Source organism: Leptonychotes weddellii, chromosome 6, assembly GCF_054177405.1.
Source record: "Leptonychotes weddellii isolate Sample4059 chromosome 6, ASM5417740v2, whole genome shotgun sequence".
Taxonomy (NCBI): domain Eukaryota; kingdom Metazoa; phylum Chordata; class Mammalia; order Carnivora; family Phocidae; genus Leptonychotes; species Leptonychotes weddellii.
The window spans coordinates 64,953,023-64,977,723 of record NC_138374.1 but is presented as its reverse complement, the minus strand read 5'-3'; the positions used below and the strand labels follow the sequence as shown (position 1 = coordinate 64,977,723).

General features: G+C 45.2%; 1 long non-coding RNA gene across 1 annotated transcript; it reads right to left on the bottom strand.

The window, feature by feature from the left end:
- Positions 1-9,584: 9,584 nt before the first annotated feature.
- On the bottom strand, positions 9,585-21,994 carry LOC115937278 (uncharacterized). The gene is made up of 3 exons (XR_014146335.1): positions 21,656-21,994; positions 21,358-21,507; positions 9,585-11,865 (listed from the first exon to the last, which is right to left on the bottom strand). It is a non-coding gene; the product is annotated as an uncharacterized LOC115937278 (long non-coding RNA).
- Between the last annotated feature and the right edge of the window lie 2,707 nt (positions 21,995-24,701).

Genomic DNA, 24,701 nt, shown 5'->3' with positions numbered 1-24,701 from the left:
TCCACTCCCTACTTGAAGCTGGACTGGACCTTGCTGGGCCATTCATTGCTGGCCTCTGCCCCCAGGCAGGAGGAATCGGGTTCAGAGAATGCAGGGTTCTATTCGCAGGCAGAGCTGGTGTTAGCCAATGTAGAACAGACCAGACTGTGAGTCTAGAAGACTGAATTTGCATCCAATTTTCTACAATGCTGGGAAGTTGCCTCATATCTGTGTGCCCTAGTTTCCTGTTCTGTATCCTTTTGGTCAGCTATGGAGTGTTTCAAGATTCCGAAGCAAACAGTGCCTTATCAAAGAAAGGTGATGCTAAGATTACATTCTTATGGGAGACGTTGCTAAAATGTTGAAATACTGCAGTTGAGTTTTCTGCTTGGCCTTGGCCTCATTAAAAGGAGACTTTAGGAGCAGGAGTATGGGGAGGGAAGGGTGGGTGGGCATGGGAGATGGTGGAGAGGGAGATGTGTTAGTTGAGTTGAAGGGGAAGTCATTGACAGGCATCCTGAACTCCTCTGGTCCTTCCCTTGTGGGCGTCGCTCTAACGGGACCTTCCTCACTCATGGACACGCCACAGAAACTCATGCCAGGAGGCCATCTGATCTAGTGTCATAGATAAGAACAGACCAGACTGCTTCCTTGACCTTGGGCGAAGCAACTTGGCCTCTCAATTTCCCACTTTCTCTACCTGTAAATAAATGATCTCACTGGGCGTTGAGTGATAATTGAGATCAAATTCCTGAAGGATTTTTAGCTCCTTAGAATGCTTCAGTTTTAACCTTTGGGGAGGAGGGCCCTTGGAACCTTCTGACAATCCAGTAAGAGCTAGGAGCCTTCCACCCAGAACAATATGTACATAACCATCAACTTGCATATAAACTCATATGGTTCATAGATTCCCTGAAGCTTAAACTTCCTTTAAGTTAGAAAAAAACAAACAAACAAACACCTGCCTTAAAAGAGAAGTGTTGTAAATGTGTAAAACATAAATCATGGGTCATTTTCATCATGTCACTGCCATCCCATGGACTTCGTTTGTGAATCTCACGTGCTATGTTTTCACCACTATCCTCATTTCATTATTATTAAAAATACACTACCATCTCTATTGGTGTTTGTCCTTCCCCCTGACCCCCAGCACCTGATTTTTTTATGATTATTGTTTACACTCTAAGGGCCTTGGAACCAAGAATGCTTTGCTGCTGGTCCTGTGTGTAAGATAAAATAGGTCTCTTCCATCTAAGTATAATTGAGTAAATAAATAAGAATATGTATAAAGTGAGTTGTTAAAATGGGCTCTTGTTTATCACTCTTGGACAGTTAAAATTACAATGACGGAGAGAAAATGGAAAGTGGCCTCTCAACATGTTACAGAGGATACTTGACACATGCATTCAATCCGAGGCTGATTAAAATTTGCATACTTATTATACTTATTATTTATTCTAAAATAATTGAAAAGCAGTGGTCTTGAAGAAAGAATTAAAAAAACCCAGTATTTTATGCATTGGTTCCAAAGGAACCAGCCCATTTATTCAATAATGAAAAAAAGCATTATTTTCACATTGCCACTTAATGTCTTCTGTTTTCTCCCATCATTATTTAGCTCAGTTGGAAATTAGGCATATTCCCTAGTTACACTGAAAAAAAAAAAAAAAACTGGTATTGTGAAAGAGCAATATCTTTCGTAGACAACTGGACCTCCTTCAGAAAAAGACACTTGTGTGCGTTAAGGTGCCTCTCGGGTTTACACTGGACCCTCCTGCCTTTTCTTTTCCCACTCTTGGCACCATGGATAGGTTTTCAGCACAGCAGAATCTGCAGCTCTCTCTCTCTCTGAGAGATATGTGTGTATATCTATATATTTTTTTCTTTTTACTATCTTCTATAAAAGGAGTCCGCTATTGATTGCAGCTGACTGAGTCGTTTGAGTTGATATCTAAGCAACGCTAACCCAGATAGGGATTAGCATTACATCAGCTGTCAGGCGAGGAAGCCTGGCAGCCTGCCAGCCTGTAAAAACCGGACCGTGTTTGCGTCACCGTTCCCTTGGTAATGCTTCTTGGAGCCTTGGCGGCTGTCCCCTGAGGTTGTTTCCTTAATATGTCAACAGACATTCCTGAATCTTTAATGCTGGAGAGCTCTTTTCCTCTTCCAAAAACACTTAGGTGACCAAGCAGCTGGTGCATCCTGTTGCTACGATCTTTTGAAATGTAGTTCTTTCAGGAGATAGGTGTTTGTTCTATTCAAAACATTTGAGGGGATTTAAGAAGGTTTAGATTTCTGCTTCTCCATGTTAGAGGACCTATTTTTGAAGAAACAGGGCAGCCAGCTTAGTGCTGAGAGCTGCTTGGCTTTTATCTTCCTTAGGAAACCCCTTATTCCCTCACCAGCTTATCCAAACCCTCCAATTATCCTGTTACAGTATGACATTGCATCGAACAAAACAGCTGGTTGAAAGACCCGGCTGGAATTTGCCCCCATTTATGATTTGCTCTCTGACCTTGCTCTAAGAACCTCCGAGAGACAGGAAAAGGTGTGGGCAGCGACCTTGAGTGTCGTCCCCTGCATACCGAGAACCACAAACAAGAAAGATTTGTCAACCGTTGCCCACGTGAAATCTATTTCCTCATTTTCCCGATGTCTTTTCTTGCTGTCCTGGCAACTCGATCGCCACTTCCATCTTGGAAAATTTTACGGCTGAGAAGTACCATATCCGAGGGGGAAAAGCCTCGCACTCACGTACCTTCTTTCCCTCTCTCCCTGCAAGTAAACGTAGCTCACTGAAACTGGGTTACTTCCCCCTGCCCAAGTAACCCTCCAGATCATTATGCAGTTGCTGTAACAGTTCATTACGGTCAATAGTTTGAGCAACTTCAATTTGGAAAGAAGTCATTTGGTTTGTGGAAGGTTAGTGTGGGGGTGTTATTAAATCCACTTAATGGAGTACATAATTGGGGGAAAAGCTGCTTCCCCGTGTGAGCCTCAGTCCGCACTGTCAGAGGGGCGCCTCTCACCACCAGCCACCCAGCGGGTGCACGTCTTGTCCTTTTGGAAACACGTGAAGAGCCCTGAGAGCTCTGTGGTCATGGAATCTGCCTCTGGGCTAGGTCTCCTGAGAGGCCTGCTTCCTCATTCTGCCAGCTGATGTAGCAATCGGGTTTCTGTTCCGCAAGTCCTATGCCCCCAGCCCCCAGCCTCCTGGAAGCCCCTTGATCATCCCCACTGAAGAGGGTCCCTGTGGTTCACTGGAGGAGAATGGAAACAGAGCTGCCCAGAAGGGGAGAGATTTAGGATCACTGGATTTTCGCATCGAAAGGGATTTTTAGAGATTTAGTGAAACTCAAAGCTCGACGTTCATTTTAAGAATGAGAAATCCAAAGTTTGCTGGTATGGCCCAGTTGGTGTCAGGTCTGGGAGGAGGACCTGTCTTTCTGCACTGGCCTTTGCCCTTCTTAGCACAGCAGCTCTTGTCCAGGGGCAGGGCTGGCCTGGGGCAGACTGGGGTACTCTTCTCCCCAGTTTGTTAGAGGAGTTAGAGGCTTGAAGTGCATTAAGGCTACGTGCAGTGTGGAAATGAGCAATAAGAGTAGGGTTCAACTCCAGCAGGGTGTCACCTGAACAATCTCTATTTCTCCTCACTTAGGTGGGGGCCCACAGGAGAGCTTTCCTGTATGCACTCCACTTACACCAGCCAGGGCAAGCCATCCCTGGCAGCAAGAGTGAGCCCAGCAGTAGCTGCGGGGCCAGAGGCACAGAACCTGGACGGTGCTGAGGACAGCATCTAATGAAACTCTTGCTTCCTTTCCCTTGGGATCCCAGGAGGAAAAAAATCATACAGATACATATGAGAAAGTGGAAGGAGGACTTTTAACCCTCACATAAGGCTTGCATATCCAGAATAAGATTTCCTCACCCTTCACTTCTCTTTCCCCAAAATCCATGCTTCCTCCATGGTCTGGGATGGTGCACTGAGCTTGGTGACCATGATTCAGAGGGAGGACTTTGGGGGGTCCAACCTCCTGTGTTTCAGTCCACGCTTGGCCACTTGACAGCTGTGAGATCTTGGGCAAGATTTTATGCTCAGTTTCCTCATCTGGGAAATGGAGAAAACACTAGTTTAATGAATACCAGCACAGGGGCGCCTGGGTGGCTCAGTTGGTTAAGCGACTGCCTTCGGCTCGGGTCATGATCCTGGAGTCCCGGGATCGAGTCCCGCATCGGGCTCCCTGCTCGGCAGGGAGTCTGCTTCTCCCTCTGACCCTCCTCCCTCTCATGCTGTCTCTCATTCTCTCTGTCTCAAATAAATAAATAAAATCTTTAAAAAAAAAAAAATGAATACCAGCACAAAAGCGATCAGAATGCCTCACGTGATGCTATTCACATCACTTCAAGAACTCTTGGAGAGAATTCTCAAGGCAATTTATAAACACACATCTTCTCCGTTATCAGGTGGGAATGCACTGGTAATCAGTGTATCAGCCTGCTGAATGGGGCGGGGGGCGGGGGTGGGCAGCTATAGACAAGGAGACAGGTTGGTGGGAACAACGCAAGTTACCTAGACCTTGACCTTGACCAAGCTGCATAGCAACACACATCCCACATAAAGGGTTAGAGCCAGCTTGCACTTGCCAGGGAGCCCCAGATTCTAGCCTTACTGGCTTATGGGACCTGGTTCTGCCATGCAGTCTAACTACTGGACATGACTGTGGGAAAAAGAGATAAAAGAAGCGCAAAAGGACCAATGGTTAGCATCGGCACGCCACAGTGTAGGGAGGGTTTTAATCTCTGTAGACGACAGAGAGTTTTAAACTATTATCCTTTATGCAAATTAAAAAACACATTCTGGGGCGCCTGGGTGGCTCAGTCGTTAAGTGTCTGCCTTCGGCTCATGTCGTGATCCCAGGGTCCTGGGATCGAGCCCCACATCGGGCTCCCTGCTCTGCGGGAAGCCTGCTTCTCCCTCTCCCACTCCCCCTGCTTGTGTTCCCTCTCTCGCTGTGTCTCTGTCAAATAAATAAATAAAATCTTTAAAAATAAATAAATAAATAAATAAATAAATAAAAATAAAAAACACATTCTTAGGGGCGCCTGGGTGGCTCAGTCGGTTGGGCATCTGCCTTCAGCTCAGGTCATGATCCCGGGGTCCTGGGAACAAGCCCCATGGTCAGGCTCCCTGCTCAGCTGGGTGTCTGCTTCTCTTTCTCCCTCTACCCCTCCCCCCTCCACTCATGCACTCGTTCTCTCTCTCTCTCTCAAATGAATAAATAAAATCTTCAAAAAACCCCACATTCTTAGACCATAGGACTTGTCTCAGATTGAAGAGTGAAAACCGTTGGCAGTCAGGCCTCGACTCTCCTTCCTCGGAATGTTCCTCCCTACCACACACATTCGCATGCCTGCACACACGAGCACACGCTCACACATGCATACACATGCATACACGTGTGCGCACACACACACATGCACTCAGAGGGGCCTGATATAGGCCAGGAAGAGCAGGCATTTGCAATGGGTTCTGCTTCCTCGGGTTCCCCAGGAGTCTTCAGTGCGGGGAGGGGGCAGCACACATAGGGCTTGGGGCTCACGGCCCTGAGGATCAGAGAAACCCAGGAACTAGGACCCAGTCCCCCAAGGGACGGGGGCTGACAGACGGGGCACAGGAAAAACTGGAATGTCCCCTTTCGTGTTTCCCGATGTGCCTCTGGCCATCGTGACAAGCGAGAGTGGGCCACCTTGGGAATCAGTCTTTCTCTCTCAAGCTCTGGAATGAGTCATTTGGCAAATGGCTTCAAGGGGGAAATTACAAACCTTCCGTGTCACCTATGGAAACCACGGCGGGGTTTATATTTCTTTTGGGTTTCTCCCGCCGTCATCCTCACTTCTGCTGTGCGAGAGGGCACGCGGAACCACACGCCGCTCACATTGGGCACACGTGCGCCCCACCTCCAGATGTGTGCAGGGAGCTCAGGCTGGAGGGCCCTGGGATTTCCTCTTTCCGGTGGCCGTCCCATTCCTCTGCCATCAGCTGCGGCTTTGCTTGTCTTGCCCCTGCCGCAGGAAAAGCAGATTTGGCCAGTCGACTCCAGCAGTGAGCTGGGCTCAGCCGAAGTGCTCCGGGAGGCGCCTCTGCATTTCCCACGGTGCCACGGGAAAGGCTTTCTGGGAACCCTCAGGACATGTTTTGGGGGGAAGTTTTCTTGCTTTGTGCTCTCTACAGGTCTTAGGGGTCGCTTTCACCCTCATTATCATAAAACCATAAATCTTTTTGTGCCTCGGATACTTAGGCTCTTTTTTATGGTTGGCTCATTGAAAATTTCTTTCCTGGAAACAAGAAAGTAGCCCATAATTTTTTAATAGCAATCTTCCGTCCCGGCAGCTGTCACACATACAAACTCTGTCGCTCGGGAATAGTTTTTGAGCACCTTCTATGGTTTAGGCACCGTTCAGGGAGCTGAGGATATCGCACTGGACAACACCGACACACTTCTTGTCCTTAGGAAGCTGTACTGAACGACTAAAAAAACTTCATAGATATTCCACAAACCGAACTTAGACTTAAGGTGAACACACTGAAACTTCACTTAAACTTGAGAGCCTGGGTGGCTCAGTAGGTTGTGTCCAACTCTTGATTTCGGCTCAGGTCGTGATGTCAGGGCCGTGAGATTGAGCCCCACATCAGTATCTGTGCTCAGAGGGGAGCCTGCTTGAGATTCTCTCTCTGCCCCTCCCTGCCCCCGTGCACGCTCTCTCTCTCTCTCCAAAAAAATTAATTAATTAATTAATTAAAATTTAAACTTGAGGATTCAGACTTCATTTCTATTCAGAAACCCGGAGCTCATCTCCTGACTTGGCTGGTCTGGGCTCTCCTTCAATGTCCACCAGGCGGCTTGTTGATGGAGGCTATATCACAGCAAATCTAAGATTCTGTGAATTCTGTGGTGATTATGGGAGCTTGGCTAGAGGGCCGAGAGGACACCACCCGACCTATGAAAAAACTGGATTTTGCTGAAGGTTTATCTCAGAAGAGGATTAAATATAATTTGGATTAAAAAGGATTAAATATAATTTATAAATTATATAATATAATTTCAATGGTTCATTTCTCGGGGCATCTGGGTGGCACAGTCATTTAAGTATTCGACTCTTGGTTTCGGCTCAGGTTGTGATCTCAGGGCCGTGAGATTGAGCCCCACATCAGTATCTGTGCTCAGAGGGGAGCCTGCTTGAGATTCTCTCTCTGCCCCTCCCTGCCCCCGTGCACGCTCTCTCTCTCTCTCCAAAAAAATTAATTAATTAATTAATTAAAATTAATAACGCTGAGCGTGGAGTCTGCTTGAGATTCTCTCCCTCTCACTTGTGCTCTCTCTTTCTCTCTCTCAAATAAATAAATAAAGCTTTAGAAAACGTTCTAAATTGTTCATTTTTCTTTAGGGACATAGAAAACTAAGACCCTTTAGAAAGCTTTAGAAAACGTTCTAAATTGTTCATTTTTCTTTAGGGACATAGAAAACTAAGACCCTTAGCTGTAGAGAACAAACTGATGGTCACCAGAGGGGAGGTGGGTGGGGCATGGGCGAAACAGGTGGTGGGGATTAAGGAGTGCACCTGTCGTGATGAGCACTGGGTGAAGTGTTGAATCACTATGTTGTAGACCTGAAGCTAATATAACACTTTATGTTAACTACACTGGAATTTAAAATAAAATGAAAAAAAAATAAAAGTAAAAGCACAATCTTAACGAAAGGGAGATTTTAGTTGAAGGACAGGAAAAAAAGGAAAACAACTGTTTAAAAGAACTGCTTCTTTTTGTAAATCTGGCCCTTGCTGATTTTAATGGGTGGCTCACTCATTCATTTATTTATTGAACGCTGCAGTGGGCCAGGCACTGTGCTCTGTGATAGAAGCACAGAGTTTAATAAGACATGGTCCCTGCCTTTAAGAAGCTCAAAATCCTGTAAGAAAAGCAGATATAGAGACAGTCGGGTAGCTACGTGCTGTGTGCTGTCCTTGAGTGATGGGCTTCACCGAGCATGGGGCAAGTCTTCAGAGAGAGGACGCTCAAACTGGGTCATTAACATGAGTTTAAAAATAATTACCTTATAAGAGCCGGTGCCTTGTCTCTATCCTCTCCTGTCTGACGTGCGTCCGTGGTGGCTATAAGGAATTTAGCCACATTAGCCAGCTCCCAGTAAACAACCACACCAGCCCTTCTATGGGGGAAGCTGCTTAGTATTCTATTTTGTGCCGTCAGAGATTAAATTCCAAATTCACTGGCACTGAAGATGAAACAGCTAATTACATACAGTAATTGCATTTAAAATCCATGCCTTTGAGTGACTGATGAAATCTTCTTTTTAAATGGTCCTGAAACTCAATGTACCCAGCAACCAACTGTGGTTAAGGGGCAGCGTATTTTTAGTCTCGTACTGTGGGCACAGCTCCATCCTCTTTCACCCATGTCCCTTCCTTGAATTCAGTCTCTGAATTGAAAAGAATACTTTTGTCAAAAAGGAAGAAGTAAAGTTGTCTCTATTTGCAGGTGACATGATATTACATTTAGAAAACCCTAAAGACTCTACTCCCCCCGCCACAAAAAAAACCATTAGAACTAATAAACAGATTCAGTAAATTTGCAGGATACAAAATCAATGTACAGAAATCAGTTGCATTTCTATACACTAGCCACAATCTGTCAGAAAGAGAAATTAAGAAAATCTCATTTACAATAACATCAAAAAGGATAAAATACATAGGGATAAATTTAACCAACAAGGCGAAAGATCTGTACACTGAAAACTAGAAAACACTGATAAAAGAAATTGAAGTAGACACAAATAAATGGAAAGATATTCTGTGTTCATGGATTGGAACCATTAGTATTGTTAAAATGTCCATACCACCCATAGCAATCTACAGATTCAGGGTTATTCCTATCAAAATTCCAATGGCATTTTTCACAGAGATAGAAAAAGCAATCCTAAAATTGGTATGGAACCACAAAAGACCTTGAATAGCCAAAGCAATCCTGAGAAAGAAGAACTCAGCTGCAGGCACTACATTTCCTGATTTTAAACAAAGCTACAGTAATCAAAACAGTATGGTGTTGGCATAAAAACAGACAGATCAATGGAACAGAATAGACAGCTCAGAAGTAAACCCACCCTTATATGATCAATTATTATTCAACAAAGAGACCAAGGATGTACACAGGGGAAAGAATAGTCTCTTCAATAAACAGTAGGGGGAAAACTAAATATCCGCATTCAAAAGAATGAACCTGGACCTTTATCTTCCACCAAACACAAAAATCAACTCAAAATGTATTAAAGACACGAATATAAGACCTGAAAACATAAAACTCATTGAAGAGGGTGCCTGGGTGGCTCAGTTGGTTGAGCGACTGCCTTTGGCTCAGGTCATGATCCTGGAGTCCTGGAATCGAGACCCACATCGGGCTCCCTGCTCAGCAGGGAGTCTGCTTCTCCCTCTGACCCTCCCCCCTCTCATGTGCTCTCTCTCTCATTCTCTCTCTCAAATAAATAAATAAAATCTTTAAAAAAAAAACTCATTGAAGAAAAATACCCTTAATATTGGTCTTGGCAATGATTTTTTTTTTTATTTGACACTGAAAGCAAAGGTAACAAAAACAAAAATAAACAAGTGGGATCCATCAAGCTAAGAAGCTTCTGCATGACAAAGGAACCATCAACAAAATGAAAAGGCACCTATAGAATGGGAGAAAATATTTGCAAACTGTATGCCTGATAGGGGGTTAATATCTAAAATAGACAAAGAACCCATACAACATAATAGCAAAATAATAATAATAATAATAACCCAACTTTAAAAATGGCAAAGGACTTGAACAGACATTTTTCCAAAGACATACAAATGGCCAACAGGTACATGAAAAGGTGGTCAACATCACTCATCCTCAGGAAAATGCAAACCAAAACCACAAGGAGAGATCACCTGGCACCTGTCAGAACGGCTAAAACACAAGAAATAACAAGTGTTGGCAAGGATGTACAGAAAAAGGAAGCCTCGTGCACTGTTGGTGGGAATGCAAACTGGTGCAGCCACTGTGGAAAACAGTATGGAGGTTCCTCAAAAAACTAAAAATAGAATTACCATATGATCTAGTAATTCCACTACTGGGTAATTACCCAAAGAATACACAAACACTAATTCAAAAAGATACATGCACCCCTATGTTTATTGCAGCATTATTTACAATAGCCAAAGTATGGAAGCAGCCTGAGTGTCCGTCAATAGATGAATGGATAAAGAAGATGTGAGTATATATATATATTATTCAGCCATAAAAAGAATGAAATGTTGCCATTTTCAACAAGGATAGATCTAGAGGATATAATGCTAAGTGAAATAAGTTAGCCAGAGACGGACAAATACCATATGATTTCATTCCTCTGTGTAATTTAAGAAACAAAACAAAGAAAATGAGAGACAAAAAATTAGACTCTTAAATATAGAGAACAAACTGGAAGTTATGGGGGCATGCGGCTGGGTGAAATAGGTGATTAAGAATACACGTATCACATTGAGCACCAAGGAGTGTATAGAATAGTTGAATCACTATGCTGTACACCTGAAACTAATATAACACTGTACATTAATTATACTGGAATTAAAAAATTAAAATAAAAAAAAAGAGGAGAGCTCATAAAATTTAGGAGACCTGGAAAAAAAAAAGACAAGAGATAACAGATGTTGGCAAAGATGTGGAGAAAAGGGACCCCTGTGCCCTGTTGGTGAGAATGCAAACTGGTGTAGCCACTGTGGAAAATAGTATGGAAGTTCCTCAAAAAATTAAAAATAGAGCTACCTTAGGATCCAGCAATACCACTTCTGGATATATATCCAAAGGAAACAAAATTATCGTCTTAAAAGAATATCTGTACTCCCATGTGCATGGCAGCATTGTTTACAATAGCCAAGGTATGGAAACAACCTACATGTCCTTTGACAGATAAATGTGAATGAAGACAATGTGATACCCATATATAGACATAGATATAGATATCACAATGGAATATTATTCAGCCTTAAAAGAATCCTGCCATTTACGGCATGGGCGTTCACCCATGGAGGGTATTATGCTAAGCAAAACAAGCCAGACAGGCACAAATAATGCATGGGATCACTTATATTCGGAATCTTAAAAAAAAAAAAGCCGACACAAAAACTGGGTCTCAGAAACAGAGTAGAATGGCGAATGGCGATTTCCAGGGGCTAGGGGAGATGGGGGGAATGGCGAGCGGTTGGTAAAAGGGTACAGCCTTTCAGCGATAAGATGAACAAGATATGAGGATCTCGTGTATCGCAGTGACTATAGCTAATAATATTGTATTGTATAATTGAAATTTACTAAGACAGTAGAATTTATGTATTCTCGCTAAAAACCAAGTTACCATCTGAGGTGTTGGCCATGTTCATTAACTCAATTGTGGGATTCCTTTTACAATGTTCATGTTCATCACATCATCGCGCTTAACAGTACAGCAATTTTTTTTTAATTTTTAAAAATTTCCTCTATAATATTTGAAAGCTTATAATTTAAATGCTTATAATTTGTAACACTTTAAATATATATTTAAGACTCTGCGGTGTTCTCACTCCTAATTTTAGTCATTAGTTATTAAAATGTATTCAGGCATCTATTAGAATTTATTCACGGAATCCATTATTCATTATAAACATCTGGGGAAGGGAAGGTACACAGACCTTTCCCGGTGCCTGAGCTCGCGCCAGGGCTGATGCTGGGGATCTCAGCTCAGGACACGGCCCTGTGTTTGGAGGACATTCAGTTTCGTTTTCTCTCCCCTCCATTCCTCGTTGAGGCTTCTGGACCTGTTTCAGTTGGACAGAAAATGAAGGAAGTTATGTCAGATGAATCATTTCACTGTGTGTTGCTTTACAGAATCACTTCCCCTGGATAATTAATAAAAGATTGACAGGAAGAATGTCCCTGGAATAATTAGCAGGCAGCTTCAGAATAGGAACATCTATTTTTCTCGTTGCTCAGTCACACCGAGCACCTCGTTTTTGCCATTGGAGGATTTTTGACAGAGGTGGAGGCATGCTTCGAGCGGGCTGCATGGCTGATCCTTGTTGGGACACAGAGACCCCCGCCCTCCCAACCACGGAGACACCACGGAAAGCTGCCGCGACCAGGAAAGAGCCCCTGCCCAACCCCCAAGCCCACCTCTCCAGAATCTTCTGTTCTGCACACTGGTTTTGGCATTTCCTAGCTCTGACTCACATCTTTATAATGAGGTGAAGTTTCCAGTTTGCAGGCAAATAAATCAGACAGTGCAAATTCAAGTGGCATAAAGTTTGTTGTGTTTTTTTTCTGTTTTTTTTTTTTTTTTTTTTTTACAGAAGATGGTGCAAAAAGTTTTCGGGGACCGGGAATCCTAAATCCTGTTTGGCCGGAAACCACGTATTGCTCCCATGATGTCGAATTGCCTTAAACCCTGTCAACTAATGTGGGGACAATCAACTGATTTGCTTTTTGGGTCAAAATGCTGACCTGACTGCAGCCCCTCTTTTTCCTTACTGCGGTTTTCATATTTTTGCTTTTAAACAAATTGTGTTCCTTTTTGCGATTATCCTTTCCCGTCTCTTTTACTTGAGCAGAATAACGTTTTCCGATTCCACTGTCACATGATACGCATGGCAACTTTATTAATAATCTTGACAATCTTCCTCATATTAAAAAGTTAACTCTGGCTCTAATGTGGCCTGTGACCTCTCAGAAGTCACTTAAAGGCTTTGAACTTCAGATCTCCCAACTGTAAAAGGAGGCGATGGGGCTAGAATGTTTCTAGTTCCTTAAAATGGAAAAAAAAAAAAAAAAAAAAAAAATCTGTGGTCCTGAAGTGTGCCTGGGTTGGCCTGGGGCAGAACTTCATACCTGAGGATGCCTCAGGATCCCTCTGTGGACTCTGCCTTACCCCCCAAGAGCCTCCTTCCCCCTCCTCTCCTCATCTCTCTTCCAGCTATCCTTCGTTGCTCACCTCCCAGCCTTTCAGGGCTCTGCTGCCCCAGGCCAAGAGCTCAGACCCACAGGCAGGCTTCGGGGAAGAGGGGGCCACAGGGAGTCGAGCCCACCCTCCCGGTGAGGCAATGTGGGGACGCTTTGGGGCACACAGATTTTCTCGTTTTCTTCAGGGCATGCCAAGGAAGGGGTTGTCAGCTTTGTAATCCTCTGGACTGTTCTGGGTGATTTGGACCCATGCCTCTCCTGACAAGTTGATTTCCTAACCTGGGACGATGGGGCGCCCTGTTCATCCTTCTCCCACAGGTCATTAACTTTTTCAAGCCTGTTGAGAAGTCGCTGTTTTGACAGTCATTGTAACTGTAACTTAATCAGCACGATCTCCATGGCTAATTTCATGTACAGAGGATCGTGCTGTCACAGTTCTCACAGGGTTTCTGCCTCTGGAAGTAAGAGCCACCCTCCCGCTCAGACCTCTGAGGAGGGGGTGGGGGGCTGGGGTCCTGGAAAGGTGCCGCCTGTTTATACTCTCGGGGGATAGCATAGACCTCTAGGGCAGGAGTGGGGAGGACAATTTCAGATCAAAGCCCAGTACACCCTAGCCAAACCCCATCACCCCTCAGCTGCTCACTGACAACAGGGTGCTAATAAGGGACCCAGCTCACCAGGGGGTGTGGGTGCACTTGAACTGATTTTATGTAGCAGGACATAAGTGCTAAGTATTATTACAGTAGTAGGAAGAGAGCCACCATTAGCATTTTTAAGCCCTAGGGATACTTGAAAATCAGAAACTCACAGAGGTGCTGATAACGGCCGCCTGAGAGCTAGAACTCACTTATGCACAATCACCAAGCTGCTAGCATTTAACTCATCACTGTGCACAGTGATTTGGATTACATCAGTCTGAAAGGGGGCTGGGGATCTGGAAGGGGTGGTAATTAAAAAAAAAATCCTTTTCTATGTGTTCATTTGATCAACAAATATCGGCAGTGTCAGGATTTGCTCCTGGTGGGGGGGTGAAGGTACCCTGCAGTGCAGCCAGCCTCCGGGAAGGGAAGGGAGGAAGGATTCTGAGGGTAGGGGTTATTCCGGAGCCCGAGGAGAGCAAGCAGCAGGATCCTGGGGCAGATGGACAAGGGCTGGGGGTCCGGGAGCCTAGCACAGGCCCTGGTGCCCGGTGGAACCCCCCTCCAAATGTTCGTGGAATGAATGAACTCCGTGAATAAGAAGGAACAACAGTTAGAAAGTCCAAGGGGGGATGGGATAAATTCAGTCCAGTTAGAGGCAGTGAAGCCCAGGAGAAATCATTGTGTGACGGGGTGTGCGGCCTAGGAGGAATAGCACAATGGTGGCAGAGGGCCCAGGGGCAGACCTGGGTTGGTCACAAGAATCTGGGACCACAAAGGACAGAGAGAACAGAAGGAGGGCCAGGCCCTGGGGAAGGAGCGGACCCAAGTAGCTCCTCTCAGCAACAGCGCTGAATTCCCTGGGCACCAGCTGAGGGAACGCGCAGTTCCGTCTCTGCGTCCCCACACACCACGCCCCGCGGCCCGTCTTCTCTGTTCAGGCAGGCCTCCTCCCAGCTTCCCCAGCAGGAGATTTTCTGAGCCATTCTTCCATTTCCATCCTTGCTGTGTGTTTGATAAGTATTTTTCCATTTCATCCTCACAGCCGTGATTTGGCGGTCGGCATTGGCCCAGTTTTTCAGATGACGAACCTAGGCTCAGAGAGGTTCAGTAGCTTGCCCAAAGTCACACAGAAAGTAAACATGAGAGCTTGGAGCTGGAACCAGGTATGTCTGACTTCAAAGCCTGGATTTGTTCTCCTTCATCAAGGCATTTCTAGACTCACAGAACCTCCAAGCTGGAAGGGATCTGGAAGATCCTATGGAGGAGCCCTCTGAGTGAGGCAGGAATCCTTTTCCAGCATTCTGCATAAATTGCATATGCTCTTGCTCCGGGAAATTGCAAACAAAGAAAAAAAGAAAGAGGGGAGAAGGAAGGCAAGGAAAAAGGGAGAGAGAGAGAGAGAGAGGCAGGGAGGAAGGAAACCGAAGTCCAGCTTCAATGAACATATTTAGAATTTCATTGACAGAAAAGCCTAGCAAGAAGCTGTTTTAATTTCAGTATACCTGAACAGTTTGTACGTTATGTTTAGTGTTGTTCTTGTATCCAGTTATATTTGGAGAGGGACTCCGTCGCCTGCTTGGGGCTGGAAGTCTCGGGTGGTCCTGGCCTGCGAAGCTTTGTCCTGGCCTCCGAGATGTGCTCTCTTCTTCCCAGGCGATGCTTTGTCTCCTCTTGACAAAGGTCCTAATTTGCTGCCCTCATCATGGAGCTTTTTTCTCACATCCCCCAGTTTGACCCCACATCAGTAGCAGCCCAGGGGGCCCCATCCCACCCGCCCAGGCTTCATGAGTGAGACCAAGCCCAGGGAAGAAAGTAGGAAACGGGCCACGGGCAGTCCGACAGCCGGTTTAGATAAGAGCTAGTAGCTTCCCTGGATCTGGTACCTTGGGGAGACAGAAACTCCAAGAGCCTGGAGTTGAAATGGGATGCAGAGAGGTGAATCAGTTACTTGGCCAAGTATTTGTGGGGAGACCGCTCTGGGACCTAGAAGAGCCACAACTCTGTCCAAACCTCGTGGTTTGCAGATACAAGGGCTTTTGTTCTGTTTACCCTCAGGTGGCTTCGAATCTAGGCCAGGGACCAATGAGAAGACACTTAGGGGCTAAGCTATGTGACAATAACCATAAAGGCAGTAGGAATTTAAAAAGGAAGAGACAGGTGTGGACACGGGTAGCTGGAGGAGCTTCTGGCAAGAGAGGGTCCTGAATAAGGTCGTGAAGCCTGGGATGGATCTGGGTGGAGAGTGGGGAGGTGGGAAGAAGGACATGGGGAGGGCAAAGTGAGAGTTGAGGGTGTAAGAGCCAGAAGGACGGGGAAGTCCTCATCAGGATGTGACGAATCAAAACAAAAAACAGTGCTACTTTACATTTATCACAGGTCTCAGAGTAACTTTACGTATCGTGTGTCCTCTGACTTCACCACATACCACAATTTGTCAGGCTTTCTTGACAAGTTTAGGAAGATATGGCCCCGTTCTCCGAACACTGCTGATTGGGGTGAGGGGCAAGGGCACCAGACCCTGAGGTTGGACTTTTGGATTTGGAAACCCAGAGTGGTTCCAATGAGTTTCTTCCCAGTGGCTGAAGCTGTAAGGACAACATTTGGAAGACTGGGAAAGTAGAAGGTCTGAAGGGAGAGGAGGGAAAGGGGGAATGAGGAAGAAACTAGTATGCACAGATTCCGGGGGAGCGGGCGCATGGCTCCCCTTCATAAGCCACTTAGGTCTCAGGAAAGAATGAGGCACAGTGAGAAATCTTGCCCCAAATCATCAGCTAGGAAGTCATGAAACCTGGACTCAGATCTCTCTGATTTCAAAGCCAGGGGCCCTCAACCGCTCTCCCCCCAGCGTCCTGTGTTAGTTGGCTAGGGTTGCACTAACAAAGTACCACAGACTCGGTGGCTTTGACAACGGAAACTTACCATCTTGTGGTTCTGGAAGCTAGAAGTCTGAAATCAAGGTGTCGCCAGGACCCTGCACTCTCGTCTGGCTTCTGGTGATGCGAGCAACCCTTGCCTCATGGCGGCCATACTTCTTGGTGGGTGTTTCTTTGTCCCTTCAAAGGACACCAGTCCTACTGGATTCAGGGCCCACCCTAGTCCAGCAGGAGCTCGCCTTAACTTGATTCCATCTGCAAAGGCCCTATTTCCACCTCAAGTCACCTTCAACGCATCTTCTTCAGGGACACAATTCAACCCGTAGCCCTCCTCCAGAGAATGAGATCTGGTTGGTGAGGGAGCCAAGGCCCAAGTGATTTGGGGATTGACCCAGGCCTCCAGGCCATTGGCCCACAGGGAGCTGGTGCTGGGAACTCTCTCCCCTCTTTCATGTTATAGGTAAAGCTGTCTTGCAGCCGCAGGAAAAAAGACACAGAAAATAATGTAAACTGGGGAGGAGTGAGCCAAAAGCAGATATTTAAATCCTAGATGATGAAGTGAAAAGCTGAGTGGGGGCCAGGGGTAAGGGAAAAAAGGAGCCGGCAATGAGATCACGGCGGCCGTTCATTTATTCCATATTAAGGGACTCGCATGTGTGAGGTACATGAGGACGTGTCTGCCACGCAGTCAGCTTACGAGAGGAGGCTCCCTGTTACAAATGTGTCTGTGCATTCAGATGCCCACTTGACCTCTTTTCCTCCTGTCTTCTGTTATGTGTCTCTGGGTAATTCTGAAAGATCACTGTGCTTTACAGTCTTTTAAGACCCAAGATTTTGGCCTGCTCCTTAGTTTTAGAGATTGGTAGTAAATTTTTAAAACCAACATCTTTGGGGAAGAACCAGAATTAGCCAAGCAAGAGAAGAAGAATGTGACGAATTATACTAACCATAATACAATAATTTAATTCATCTCTGGAAACCCTGAGCAAACAGTCATCTTCGAAATATACTTGAGATACTACTCTGCACTAATAAAGATCTTGCTCTTATATATATATAATATTATATATACTATAGGCCCTAAGCATGTGTGTCAGAATAACTTTACGTATCGTATGTCCTGTGTGTGTGTGTGTGTGTGTGAATGTATGTGTATTTAGGTCCTAAGTGAGTATATACATTCATATGTGTATATGTATATGTGTGTGTGCGTGTGTTTAAATGTGTGTGTGTATGCAGGCTCTAAGAAGATATGTATTTATTTGTGCATATATATATTTGGCATATGTGTATATGTATATGTAGATAATATGTGTGTGTATATATAAGTGTATTTATGTGTGTGTTTGCATATATATAGGCCCTAAGTGTATGTATACATATGTACATATGTATGTATTTATATATGTGTATAATGGTGTATGTGCGTGTATTTATATGTATACACATACATACTATATATATATATACATATATATACACACACACACACTTCAGATTCTAATTAACAGGCCTTGGTTAAATGTCTACCACCTTCAAGATCTCCAAGGTCACTTTAGTCTCAAGACAACAAATTGACAACCAGGAAATGCCCTGGGAACGTAGATGTTACACCATTAGGGCTTAGAAGACCAATGATATTTGTAGGGGGCAGAATCTAGGGACCGCCCCCCCCAGAAAGAGGAGGTATGTGTTGTAACATTCTGGATGAAGCACAAATCTCCAGCAATTAGGTGCTTCCCACAAAATGTCTTCCCAGCTCCCCAGTTTTCTCTCCCTTTCCTTTTCTGACACCAGTGTCAACATTCCTCCCGTTCTCCTCCCGTGTAGCCCAGGGCTGGATCCCAGACACTCTTACTTTTGGAGGTGTCCCGTCCCCCGTTATGTCAAGCATGTTCAAATACTGGCCCCCCACCCTCTACAGTAATCGATCACTCCATCAGGGCTGAGTTCAGTCGTGATGCTGTGCTAGCATGTGACACTTTTAGACATTTGATGAAACTTTTATTAATTTAGCTTCTTTTCTTCCCTGATTCTGAGGACAATAAAGTCTCCTCTTGAGTAAATGAGCACGTTTGGAATTCCTTATTTGGCATTCACCCCTCTGATTTGCCTCCCCCAGCGACCTCTCAGTATTGACGGGGCATCAGCAGGCCCAGCTGAGCTTTGATTCCTGGATCCCCCTTTCTTCTCTCTCCTGTGACCTTCGTCACAGGTTTGCTTCAGGACCCAGCAAGACCACCTCCTGTTCTCTTTGAACTTCCCTCATCTTGCCACAGCCTCCAAAAGAGGCCCCCTCTGAACTCCTGATGGTGCTTCTTGTTTGGCACTTTCTTTTCTGTTCCAACTAGATAGATACCGAGCGAGCGTCTGATATGGACCACCACCATGCTTTTGTGCCTCGCTGAATCTCCTACGACGAGGTTTATTTATAGATGTTGGCGGCAGATACCAATCCCAAAGACGCAAAAGGGAAAAGTCAGCACTTACTTCTTTCACTGAATCAAGGTGCACCGTAATTTTAAAAACCTGTCTCTCAGCTTACGGACGTTTAAGCCCTCGAGCCCTCTCTCCTATAACCGAAAGAATTGAAAGAGTATTTTAAAACCCCGAAAGAGGAAAAACATGAAAAGAAGCTGAGCTTTTCAGCACTTCCCATGAAGCAGGCTGCACCTTGAATGTTCAGAACAGTAAATTATTTCCTAAAGTGTTTTCTGCACGCTGAGTCCTAGGTCTGAATATTTATTTCGACGTCCACCATTAAAGGAAAGGAGAAAATAAGAACTCAGAAAACCACAGCCCATTCCTTTCTAAGAGATGTACCTCATTCCAGCACACCTATGTAGATAAGTGAGTCTTTCTGTCTTTCGAAATATAAAATAATATATATAGAGAGGGGGCAGCTATTAATTAATCAAGGACTGATTATCCAGTCTGGATCTGACCCAGACTCTTGGTCATATAGGTACGTTTTTCTTCCCCACGCTCGTGGATATCCCAGCCCCCACGGACAGCCTGCATGCGAAGACAGCCATTAGTCTTTGACATAGTAGTTTGGACTCGAATTCTTGCAAGATCCTTGCATGATGTTTGTACCTGGTTTCTTCATAGTTTCCTTGGTCCCCTTAATTAAACCACATCACTTCAGGCTGGTTGTTCAGAGGATCCGGATGATTTAAAACAAAACACAACAAAGCATTATCTACTTGGCCATGCCCATTGGAAGGACGTCGTCTCATCCTTCCTCTGCTAGCCTGGTGCCGGAGTGGGGCTACCTACCCCTTGCCCTGCATAGAGACCAACAATCTTTGGGGGATGCGCAAGGGGGCCAGCTCGTGGTCTGCCCTCCAAGGGTGCTCTGAGGAGTTACTAGTTAGTGGGTCTAAAGTACCGTAGAAACCGAAATTGTTTCTGAAAATGCTAAACAATAAGACATTGCTCCAGGGTGCCTGGGTGGCTCAGTTGGTTAAGCGACTGCCTTCGGCTCAGGTCATGATCCTGGAGTCCCGGGATCGAGTCCCACGTCGGGCTCCCTGCTCAGCAGGGAGTCTGCTTCTCTCTCTGACCCTCCCCCCTCTCATGCTCTCTATCTCATTCTCTCTCTCAAATAAATAAATAAAATCTTTAAAAAAAAAAAAAGACAATGCTCCAAAGGGCCTGGGTCCCTTCATTATTTTATAGGAAATCCAACTCCAGCAGCCTTACACAGCCATTATCACTTAATTACCAATATAAATCTCACTAGCAACTTCCATAACTTCATTTGCAAATGAATATGCATACCCCTAAATCATCCCCTCCTTTTCTCTCTCTCCCGCAAGCCATTCCCCAACCGATGGATGCTCAGAGAAACTCCAAGGCAGCCGTGATTTGCAGAGGCTCCCTGGTGGCCCGTGGCCCACCGGGCCAGCATGTACCTGGAACATGGCTAGACGGGCACCACGGTGCCCACCTTCCCGCTCACACCCATAAATCCCTGCCGGCCTCTGCGAGGGGCAGGAGCATGGCAGGAGCCTGGCTCCCTCTGCTTAAAAGGTTCACAAACCACAGTCAACTTCTTAGTGATCTGAGGCCAAGTTTCCGGTATGTAATGAAAACTGAAACCTGGTTTTGGGTTTCCTCCCCAAATTCACACAGAGCTAGTCATGGCAAGAGACGTGTGAGGTAGCTAGGACAAGCAGCACTGAGGCTCAACTGAGACGCACGGCCTCAAGTTCTATTTCGGGCTCTGCCACCAACGTGTGTGGCCTGAAGCCCGTCACCCACCCTCACTCCCCTTAGGTAACTTTCTCTAGTGGTGAGAGGGTGCTTTTGACCTCGACCTTTCCTTCTGGGGCCTGTGGGGGCTACAGGGCAGAGGACTTTGAGGGAGGAGCATCCCCCTGAGTCTTATTTACAGCACACACACACATGTCAGGATGCTATGGCCGTCCCACCCGCATCAACATTTATATGTTGCCCTCTGTCTGCGTTCTGAAGCGTTGCTCTTACTTCTTTTAGGCTTCGGCTTGGATTTCAGGCACATTTATACTTGTTTGGCTTTCGACTTAATGGAGACGACCAGAATCATGTCTCTGTTATTTCGAGGGTTCACCTAGATGACCCCCCAGATCATTCCCAATGTGGTGCTTCTGTGAGTTTACGAAATGCCCCGGCGGAAAGAGAGCGAACCCAGGCTTTGAAGGCAGGCATACCTGGTCCCAGCTCTTAGCTCTCGAATCTACTAGCTGTGTGACTTCAGGCAAACTATTTAACCTCTCTGAGCCTGATTTCCTCATCTGAAAAACTGGGCCAATGCCAACTACCAAACTGTTGCCACGAAGATTAAGAAAGTACTTACAAGACATGGAACAGAGTGCCTGCTATATAGTAGATGCTGATGCCAACACGAAATTCTGCTTTTCTTTATTCACGTGAGTCTCCGATGGGTCAAAAAGTGTAGGCCATCGTACAGTTGAATGTTGCTTCTTTCTTCTCATCCAGGGTCCCACTTCAGAAAGAAGGAAAGAAGGAAATAAACAATAACCCTCAGAGGCTCTGCTGAAAGCATCACCCATCCATTGAAATGTACTTTCCATTCAAAAACTAGGTTATTAATTATTCATTCCTATTGGAACTGAAATAAGAACAGAGCTCACTGCTTACGACCCGGAGCTTGACAGCAACAGGGCTCCAACTGCTTGTTGTCAACTGTTTCCTGTGATCTATGTAATACATCCCAAATCTGAGATTTGCAGTGTTAAGAATCAGGCAAACTTTAGACTGAATGACTGTCGGTAATATTTAGTAGATGCCCTGGAATGACTGACTGTTCACTTTCTTTTCATTTCCATTCCAAGCAGTGCATTTCTTGGGGATTATTTCACTGCATGGGTGGCCAAGTCCCTTGGCCTTCAGCCGTATGGCTCATTCCACCGCTCTGGGCAAGCAATAACCACCCAAAAATGCAAGCTTTTCTTTCATGCCCCAGTGGCATGAGTAACATCATTAACTCTTCGAGGTTGAGATTTGGGATTACGTAAAAACCTTACACCCCGCTGTGTTAGCAGTCCGAATACCAGAGTAACAAAGTGTTCGCAGTCTGTTTTTCATGCCAGAAATGCGGTTGCCCTAATAAACAGTCCTTGAGATATTTTTTCCCAGCGATTACATTTCATCAGGATTGCGGATTTCAAAATGGAAGCTAAGTACTCCCTACTGCTGCTAGTTCCAGCGAGAACAAATACGTGAGACTCTTCAGACCAGGGGAAATTCTGCTGACATGTCCCCAGGAGCGAAAGGACAGGAAGAGCACAGCTGTGCAGGATGGTGTTTCACATGCTCCTCTATGGATGAGCTTTCTAAAGAGTAAAAACCTTGCAGGACACTCAGTAAAAGGAGACACAGTAACACATTTCCTATGGGCCTTGGGCCAGGGCTGGGACAAACCAGAGCCCCATGCACGTGCACTGTGGATTCCGCGCGCCATCTGGTGGCTCGGAGCTGACATGGCAAGCACCGTCTGGGCTTTCACCCCATTGAGGCCTCATTCACACAAGGAGCGCTAAGTAGGCTTTGAAGTTCTGTTGGGAGGTGATCACCGGGGCCCCAAAGGAAGACACCAAAGGCCCAGTGTTCTGAATTCCATTCTTTATTCCACAACAGGATACTGAGGCCCCGGGTTCTCCTGGAAAACAGAGATAACTATCCTTCCTTTAGGACCAGACTTCCTCGGACACAACACCGTGAGCAATCATCTCTGAGTCGTCTGGCCCTTCATGTTCTCCTTCCTATGTCATGATCGCCCAGGTCTGGGTACAGGAGTCCCCCTCTTGCCCCTGCCTGGAACCCACTTACGTCCTCCCTCCAGCCTTCTGGATCCTGCATCGGTCCACAAGCATCTTTACATTCTCAGAAGACCTGTCTCAGTTTTTGCTCACCCTAGTGTTTCCAAAGCATATTCCAAGAATACTGGATTTATTATTAAGAATTGTAACTTTGGAGCGCCTGGCTGGTTCAGTTGGAAGAGCATGCGACTCCTGATCTCCTGGTTGCGTTCAAGCCCCATGTTGGGTGTAGAGATTACTTAAAAAAATAAACTTAAAAAAAAAAAAAGAATCATACCTTTAAAAAAAGGCATCCACCTTGGGAAACTCTGGGTTATACCAAGTTAAAACAGATATTATTGTGGGACATCTCAAGAGCTTCAACATTCTGAGATCATAGCAGATTTTTAAGAAGGAACTACAATTTGCTATAGTTGCTAAACTTACTTGACATCAAAACCTTTTCCCCACCTCCACCTTTGAAGTGCTTCTTGACATACTGCATTTGACAAAATAGCTTTAGGGAGAAAATGGTCTAACCTACTCACTTGATTAGATAGCCATCTTTTCATAAGTGAAAGACTGTGTGAGTCTCCTCTGGCTGCCATAACAAAAGTACCACACACGGGTGGGGGGGTGCGTGGTCTCACACCACAGAAATTTATTTTCTCACAGTCCTGGAGGCTGGAAGTCGGAGATCAAGGTGTGGGCAGGGCTGGTTTTTTCTGAGGCTCTCTCCCTGGCTTGTAGGTGGCCATCTCCTCTGTGTGTCTTCACATGGTCTTCCTTCTGTGTGTGTCTGTGTCCTAATCTCCTCTTCTCATAAGGACACCATTCCTATTGAATTAGGGTCCAGCTTCACGATCTCATTTTAACTTAATTACTTCTTTAAAGATCCTATCTCCAAATACAGTCACGTTCTGAGGTGCTGGGGTTGGAACTTTAGTATATGAATTTTGAAGGGGGACACAATTCAACTCATGATAGCATCTTCGTTTTATATCTGTTGGAGAAAATGTGTGCATCGATGGAAAATTATGCATTCTTTAGAGCAGGGCCAGCAAACTATAGCCAGGGGGCCAGATAGGGACTGCCACCTGTGTTTATAAATAAAGTTTTATTGGCACAAAGCTATGCTCATTCCTTCACAGATTGTCTGTGGTTACTTTCATGTTCAAATACCGTATATGGCTTGCAAAAACCAGAAATATTTATTATCTGGCCCTTTATAGAAAACGCTTACCAATGCCTGGTCTAGATCACATCCCTCAGGGCTATCTAATTCCAATTCTGTAGGGTCTCTGCCCTTTTCATTGCTTTTGAGCTATTTTACAACTCAGTAAGTTGTAGATAATAGATAGCAATGCAAAATAATCTTTGCTTATGGACACAAACAAGCCAGTTCTGTCTCCACTTCCTCATTCCTTTCAATATTCCTCACCTGTAAATGTGGATTCTCTTTTGAACTGGTTGTGACATCTTTTGAACTGGTTGTGACATCTTGCAGTGCCCTTATTAATCATGAGTTAAATAAAATCTTTAACACATGGTCATTTTATATCTGGATGAGAGTCATAATTTTACCTTTTTGAAAATTTTCCTTTAACATGTCAATGTGATTATGCTTGGGTGTGATAATGGCATTGGGATTATGAAGGACGATGGTTTTGTTCTCAGAAGATGCATACTGAAACATTTAGGGGGGAGTGTCATGACGCCTACAGTTTACTTCCAAATGCTTTGGCATATATGTACAGATACACGTGTGTGCATACATACTTACACACATATAAGGTGTATGTAGGGGAAGACAGAGAGAAAGATAAAGGGCATATGATAAAATATTAACAGCCAGTGAATCTAGGTGAAAGCCACATGA